Source organism: Primulina huaijiensis, chromosome 15 (assembly GCF_012295235.1).
Source record: "Primulina huaijiensis isolate GDHJ02 chromosome 15, ASM1229523v2, whole genome shotgun sequence".
NCBI lineage: Eukaryota > Viridiplantae > Streptophyta > Magnoliopsida > Lamiales > Gesneriaceae > Primulina > Primulina huaijiensis.
The window spans coordinates 16,281,208-16,289,940 of record NC_133320.1 but is presented as its reverse complement, the minus strand read 5'-3'; the positions used below and the strand labels follow the sequence as shown (position 1 = coordinate 16,289,940).

The window sequence follows — 8,733 nt, the reverse complement described above, 5'->3', positions numbered from 1 at the left end:
GGCTGTGCTCTTCTTTACTCTTCGAATAGATCAAAATATCATCGATGAAGACTATAACAAATTGATCCAGATATGGCTGAAATACGCGATTTATAAGATCCATGAAGATAGCTGGCGCATTGGTCAACCCAAATGGTATGACCATGAACTCATAATGCCCATATCGAGTCCTAAAAGCTGTCTTATGAACATCCGACTCCTTACCTTTATCTGATGGTATCCAGAACGAAGATCTATTTTTGAGAATATCGATGCCCCTTGTAATTGATCAAATAAGTCTTCAATTCTAGTAGAGGGTACTTATTTTTTATGGTGACTCTATTCAGCTCTCAATAATCAATGCAGAGTCACATATTTCCATATTTCTTCTTCACAAATAATACTGGTGCGCCCCACAGAGAACAACTAGGGCGAATAAAACCCTTGTTCAGCAATTTTTGAATTTGATCTTTTAACTCTTTCATCTCGGCGGGTTCTAGATGATAGGGTCCTTTAGAAATTGGTACAGTACCCGACATCAACTCAATAGAAAATTTCTGCTCACTGTCCGGTGGAATGCCAGAAACGTCCTCAGAAAAGACGCTAAAAAAGTCTCTGACGACTTCAACATCCTCTAGCCTCTGACTGTCAGGGACATGTGCTAAAGTAACACATGCTAGAAAATCTTGGCATCCTCGTCTCTTAAGTTTTCTCGCTCACATACAAGAGATAATGTGTTGCATTTGCTTGTTCCTTGCAGCCTCAAAGACAAAATATTTCTCACTAGGCGGTCGAATAGACACTGACCTCTGCTGAAAATCTATCGAAGCTCCATTCAATGATAGCCAATCCATGTCAAGTATAATGTCGAATTCAGGCATCGGAAGTACGATGAGATATGCCCGAACCACATTTTTTTGCAAAGAAGCTCCAGATTCTTTACAATGCTCGAAATGATCATTTGATCAAATCTATACGTGTTTAAATTTAAGGAATTTTTATCACTATTTTTCCGAAGTTTTTGATGATTTAATGCTTGGATCCCAATATTCTATCTAAAATTACGTTTTCAGCCCCTAAGATTTTTCGAAAATAGCTTGTTCATCCTTAAAATTTCAAATTTTTACCAATTAGTCCCTGAAATTTTCGAAAATTCTCATCTTAGCCCCATAACTTTCGAATTTCAATAATTTGAGCCCTAGAGTTTCGAAAATATTGATTCTAACCCTTAGGAATCCATAAATTGTGAAAATAGCCTCTACATACCTAAAATTCATAAACAACCCCTGAACTTTTTAAACTTTGCAATTTAGTCCCTGAATTTTTTGAAAACTTCCATATTCATCCTAAATTTTTAGGTTATCTCAATTTCAGACCTTGGACTCTTCAAATTTTTGGTTTAGTCCCTTGAGTTTCGGTTATGTGCAATTAAGTCCCTTAAGTTTCGGATTTTTGCATTTTGGTCCTCAAAATTTTGAAAATTCCATGCATGCCCTTATTCTCGATTATTTCTCAATTTTAAACCTTCAAATTCCTATTTGAATTTAATTATCTCCTTTGCATTATTAAGGCTCATATTTCATGCTTAATTTCCATACTTTCTAATGTCATTCCTTAAATTCATCTATTGTAGAGCATGCAACCTAATTTCTTCTAGGTTCTTTATCATCCAAAATCAATTCTCATACCCAATTTAATATTTCATGCAATAAAAGCAATATAAAAATGTTAAATAACGAGGTTACCAGTAAAGTCGTGTCTGGCTCCTCCGTAGCTTCCTCAGCTTGCATAACATAAGCTCTACCCACAGTTGGTGCTTTCTTCTTCGGGCAATCAGCAGATTTATGTCCTTCTTCCTTACATATGAAGCACCTATATGTCCCACACATGCACTTGCCAAAATGTGAGCGATTGCACTCTTTGCACAGTGGTCTCTCTACAGGTTTTGGTGCTCCAGGTTGTGGTGTCTTTGGTTGTCCAGGCTTCTTCACTTGCCCTTGGGGCATCTGCTGCTCTTGAACTCTAGGAGGTCCCATAAATGACTTCTTATTTGGCCGGGAGCTCTGCTGGTGTTGCTGCCTTTTGCGCTGCATCTCAATAATCAATATCTTTCAGGGCTTGCTCAGCTTGGAATGCATAGGCAGTGGTAGCTGCATAGTCCGTCGATAGCATCATCATCACATCACGGCGTATGGTAGGTCGAAGGCCATCCATGATGTGCCTTAATTTCACTGCAGCATCTCTAGAAATGAGGGCCACAAAGTGACAACCCCTATCGAACATCCTCACAAATTCAGCCACAATCGTGTCCCCCTGGTGGAGACTCATGAATTCTCGCTTCAAACGTCCTCGGATGTCGGCAGTGAAGTATTTCTCATAGAACATTTCCTTAAATCGAGCCCAAGTAAGTGTAGCCAAATAAATCCCATGTTCCGCCCCTTCCCACCAAAGGGAATCATCATCTCTAAGAATATACATGTCACACCTAACATGGTCAGCGTCTCCCATATTCAAGTAACGAAAGTGTACCTCAAGTGTTCGAATCCAACCCTCAACAGCAGATGGGTCGGTCATGCCAGAAAATTCCTTCAGACCTAGCCTCCAGAATTGATCTTAAACGTCGTGCTGTGGCCTCAGTGCCTGCTGAAAATGCTGCTCAAAGAAACGTGCCATACCTTCCAGTGCACGGATAGCAGCATCCCCATTAGGAGGTGGGGGTGCATTCCCTTGACGATCCTCGGTATTCTCAGCTTTCCTATCAGTACTAAGTGTGCGTCTAGGAGGTATTATGACTGAACGTTTTTCAAATTCTAAACGTAACCAACATGCATTTAAATCTAGGTTTTCCAATCATGCAACATATACTAATCCCTTTATGAGCAAATTTTAAGCATATATGACAATTAACCTCAAAAAACTTTTAAACATGTAACGTAGGCGTATAAACCATGTAAACAAGCATGTATCATCATAAAAAGCATGTAAAGCATTTAACCTTGCAGACTTGAGGCTCGAAGACTGTGCTTTCCGGAACTGGCAGTGGCACAACCCTTTGCAGGAACATTGCTCTGATACTAACTGAGACGTCCACTACTCGTTTTTCTTAAAAATTACTAGAATTTTTTTTTCCTTTCCTTCCTATACTACTCATTCAGCCGAAATATATATATATATATATATATATATACACCATTTAAAAATAAATCAACCAATTATTATTTGAAAATCTAAAAGAAAGTAATTCAAACATAAAGTCGTAAAATGTCAACCAACATAACTTTAACATTTTAAAAAATAACTTAACTCTAACATCCTCTCCAAAACCTCTCAAAATCATCATAAGTCATAAAATCTTATAAGTCATAAATATAAGTCATAACGTAAGTCCTAAACGTAAGTTAATTGCGGAAAACTAGCGCTGGTCCTCGGGTTGTATGCACCTTCAGTCCAGTAAGATCAATCTTCAAGTCCCTCATTCACATCAACATCATGCTCACCTGCATCTATCACACCTAGTGAGTCTATTGACTCAGCAAACCTTTTCGTTTCAACTGAAGGTCGATGTATCCATCTACATGTAACCACAATACTGGGTGGCGGGGACATCAGCGACACTCTCACCCGTCAACCGAGCCTTGGCCTTACATATCATCATATCATGTCGATAGAAATACGATCTTCAGGCTCCCTCTGGGGCCTTCTCCTACAAATCGGCTCCCTCTGGGATCTTTTCCCTCACGATATCTCCAATCATATCATTGTATCATCGTATTAATCATAATCACTTCACGTCCTCCAACGTTTATATATATGTGTGTGTGTGTGTGTNAATAAACATATTAACATTATTTACAGCATTTAGGGTACAGCCAGGACGTCAAACATTTTTCAGGAGTAAAATGACCGTTTTACCCTTGGATTCATAATTTCTCGACTTTGACTTTTTCATACTTTCATTGACTCTAGACCATCCGAAATAATTATTTAAACTTAAATTAAATTTATTATAATTTTATTTTGCTTAATTTTGAGGCTTTCGATTTAATTTTCTATTTATTAATTCGTAAAGCGTTTAATTCTCGGATTAATTCAAATTTTAATATTTTAATCCCAAAATTTTATCATGAACTTTTCATACCTAAATTACCCTCATGACCCATGAATCGACCCCTGTGGACCATGATTCGACCCCTTAACCATTCCCTTCGAAAAACAAACCCTAGCTAGTTTGCCCTCGAGCCATCTCACGTTTTCTTCGAACCACTCTCGAGCCACTTCGATCCAACCTCTGACCAGACCACCTAGGGACCCTACTGACCAGCCCTGACCCATTTAACTAGCCCCTAGCCCATGCTACAGCCTCCTGCTCGAGATGGACTCTTCATTCGACGAGGACCCTTCTACTCGACCCCTCACCCTCCTGACCCTCACTGGACCCTGTTCCAACCCTTGCCCGCCAACCTAAGCCAACGCCGACCCTTCGCGCGCCTGCACGTCCATGGAAAGAGCCCTACCCCTACACGGCTCTTCCTCGGTTGCTGTCCAAGATTCCTAGTCGTGCTAGGACTCTTCCTAAGTCCAAGACAAGACCATCACGAGCCCTGGTCGCACCATAATATTAGCTAGAAGCCGTGGCCATCAAGGAAGCCATGCTCGAACCCTAACTGATGCAAATTCTTTATTTTCTTGCAAGCTCCATCCCAACCCGTGCAGCCCTTGTCTAAGCATACATGGACCCTTAGCACAATGGAAAAATGTTCCTCCTAATTGTCCTACCACGGTAGCCACTTCATGCAATAATATCATAGGTTTTGGATCATGAAATCCTAAATTCTTGACATGACATAGCATAAAAACAAAAATAATTGCAAGGCAAACATATTTTTCATGCAAACATAATTCAAACATGTAATATGGTGTGATAGATGAGAAAAAAGAGATTAAGACGTGTCTTTACGTCTATTACACACGAAAACGAGTTGGCGATGCGAAGAACGACGACGTAGAAGTCCTAGGCCGAATTCTCCTCAAACCGTGGCTTTTTCTTTTTAAATTCTCATGTGGTGTGTGTGGTGGGTGGTGAAGGAGAGCCCTTGTATGATTAGGGGTGAGGGGCGTGTATTATGAAGACTTGGAAAATGTTTGAGGCCTTTTTATTATAATTAAAACGAGTAGTATAAGCTTAAGCCCACTAACATGGTATATTAGGCCCATTAAGCCCATTAAATACTATTTAAAATATTTAGTTTAGGAAAGTTCGTGAAAATATTAGCCGAGTTTTCAAAAAGTTCATATTTTTGTCGAAAATCGAATACCGTTTAAAAATACGACTCGGCGTATAAAAACACCTCAAAATACCCCATTTTCAAAAATACAATTTTAAATACATCACACATTAAACAATTAAAAATAATTATTCAATAAAAATATTTTCTCTTTTTCAGCTCACGGTCTCCGTTCCTCGATCACGTCTCGAATAAGCTTTAAAACACAATTTTATGCATTCATGTAGAAAAGTACATTTTAAACATGTAAGCATGCACCCTATATTTAATTCATGCAATTAAAACCTTTTAATTAGTCATTTTTTATTTTCCCTAGATTCGTATGCAGTTAGATTACATTATCGCATTTTGGACTTTACATGTTTTTTTTTGATTCAATAATGAAAATGAACAAATGAAGTTGGCCGGCAGACCAATTTCATCATATTGGATGCATTTTAATTTACTAGAGAATTAATTGAGAAAATAATCACAGGAGGCGAATTTTTAAGTCAACCAATGGTTTTGTTGGAAATAGGTGAATTGAGTGGGATTAGTTGAATCATGGTGTAAGAACCAAGGGAAAACTCCTTTATAGCTCCAACACCCAACATCAAATACAATCTCATCTTCATCTTCTCCCAACATCCAATATCATATTCAACTCTTTTTTATTTCCCATCCATCATCCAATAATCAGAATGTCAAACCAACAATCACCGAATATAAAACGGAGTCACCACATGCAAGAACAATAAGTAAAAGTGTATAAAAGAAAGGTATCTGACTAAAGTGTAATGCATAGACGTGTATGTGGGAAAGGGGTCCGGCTGAAGTGCAATGCATAGACCTATATGATGGAAAGGGGTCAGACTGAAGTGCAATGCATAGAAGTCTATGCAGAAAAATGGTCCGACTCAAGTGCATTGTATAGATGTGCATGCGGAAAAATGGTCCGGCTGAAGTGCAATGCATAAATGCTATGGATGAAGGAGTTTTCTTTAGTGAATGCATCATGTAAGATCACGTATTTGTTTAGCTTTACTTGGATTACAAGATGCCCTGAACTGACATCAACTCTCAAGCGTTGACATCGCTAAGGAATTGAGGTCGACCCATGACCAATTCTCAAATTAGGGTTACCTGTTAAGAACAAACATGCCAACAACATATACAAAAAAGAGAGACTAGTAAACGAGGATGCATGGTAATAGAAAGTCCAAAGGGGAAACACATGAGTAAAGCTTATACAAAACAAATCCGATGAACAAAACATAACTACTATTTACAACTATTGCATCCTAGTCAATCAAACAAAATAAAATTCATGGGAGTAAAGCTCAAAGTTGCTCCCACTTGGCCAGACACCTTTAATGGGTGTTCTCGGTCTCCTGAAGCTTCTTTGTCCAGAATTGGTAGTCATCTTTAAGGCAAAGAAATTGCTGGCCAATAGCGTGTGAGTTTTCCCATTTTCCACCAGGGTAACCTATAAGGTTTCAGCATTGTCAAGAAAGGTAGCTATTCTAGCTCGGCGCCTCTGGATTTCTTCCTCTAGTTTCTTACCTTTGGCCTCCTCCACATCATAGTTGGCTGTCACAACGTCAATCTGCTCGTGAATGACCCAGTCATGCTATCCAAATCCTCTTTTTTCTCACGTTTACTCTATAAAGATGTACGATGGGATATCATGTCTGCACTAATAGCAAAGGCTACATTAGAATGATTGGATATGGTCGAAAGATCATCAAATAGGTCAAACCCCGAGGTAGCAAATTCTGAGGAAGTTTTAAGAATAGAGACATATGAAAGCATTGCCAATTGTTGAGATTCCCTGAGTTGATGCAAGCCAAGGCCGAGGAAGTTTTGTACTGCCATCTTGGAATGAGCAAGAGCCTCCATTAGTGGTACACACCTCTCAAGAATTGAGATCACATAGGAAACATTATCTGAGAAACCTGGAGGTCACAGAGGAAAAATTATATGAGATACTCAAATCAACCTAGCTCTCTGACTCAACAATAATTTTGAATCGGGCCCTCCGAGATGTCAGATCCTGTCAAATAATCAAATTCAAAGTTGAGCATAACAGTTATTTAAGGAAATCCTAGACAAAGAGATGGGTGAATGAAATTACCAATAAGGGAGTAATGTCAATAGGTAGGGAGTTAAACTGAATTTGGCTAGTCCTAGTAGTTTACGGAAACATGCATGAGGAAAATACATCACAACCAGACAAAAAACCACTTGCTTGCTTCTCTAAAGGACCAAAATTATCATCAAATTTACCACCAGGAATTTTAACCCGTGAGGCTCCCTCTTTAGGTGTAGTAGATTTGCAATAAGCTTCAGTGGAATCATCACCATGGGAATTCTCGGTACCAGAATCATTATTACTCGGTTGTTTAGGATAGTGAGATGAGTCATCAACTTTGAGGTTAATCGGATAATCTAAAGTATTATTAGACCGAGAAATTAGCCTAGTCGAATGGCGTGTAGGGTATCACCGACAAACAGTTTGAAGTCTAGGTGCAGACTTCTTCGTTGAGACAACTTTTGGTACAACTTTCACTTGTGGGGAGTTGATTTTCGGTGGCACAATCACTGAATCATGCTTAGTTTTCACATTTTTGGGGGATTCCCCAAGCTTCGAGATTTTTTGGTATCAACTTTCACAAGTTTAATAGCAGAGGGGGTATCTTCTTCTGTGATCAAATCTCGCTTACGCACCTGTAGAAAACACCAAGGCGATACATAAATAATGAACATCCATGACAGGTAAGCTATTTAAACATAAAGGCATGTGAAAATACACAAGACAATACTAGGGTGTCGAAATACTGAGGGAATCAGATGAAGGTACCGAGACTTCCACCAGACATTGAATGAATCACCCATTTTTTGGTGCCGTTTCACAATTGGACTAACAAATTTTCGGGGCAGCGTAAATACTAATTGCACAGTGGCCTTAGAAAATTTTCTGGACACGATTTAGGTGGCCATGTATGTCTAATCCACCGAAAAAAATAAAATAGCGAGAGGGATTGTCGGTGAAAACCAGAACTGGTATGCGTACAAAGAAGGGTTGTAAAACTCAAATGACCAACTTGATTTGTTGTTGTATGGCGGAGGGTAGAAGAACAATCCAGCATTAACAATCAATGATGAATATATTGAGTCAAGAGCAAAGCTACAACCTCGTCAAGGGATTGGCCCTGAAAATCAGGGTAGACACCAATCTAGAGGTGCTGTGTCAGGCAAGAAATACTATGTCATGGGGGTAGATTGTGTAGAGCCCAAAATAATATACCTAAAACTCGTGCATTTATTTAAATTACTAAATTATTTATTTAGTTTTAAAATGATTTTTAGCGACACATGATGGATTTATTTACATTATTTTAAATTATTACATGTTTATTTGATGCACGTTAAAATATTTTCTTGAGTTTTATGTTTCAGGCGAATATTCGATGTGGGATCGCAAAAAGAG

General features: G+C 38.7%; 1 long non-coding RNA gene across 1 annotated transcript; it reads right to left on the bottom strand.

Moving 5' to 3' along the window:
• Nucleotides 1–6,439: 6,439 nt before the first annotated feature.
• LOC140960387 (uncharacterized) lies at nt 6,440–8,493 on the bottom strand. Its single transcript, XR_012172161.1, has 3 exons — nt 8,104–8,493; nt 7,378–7,970; nt 6,440–7,296 (listed from the first exon to the last, which is right to left on the bottom strand). It is a non-coding gene; the product is annotated as an uncharacterized lncRNA (long non-coding RNA).
• Nucleotides 8,494–8,733: the final 240 nt, after the last annotated feature.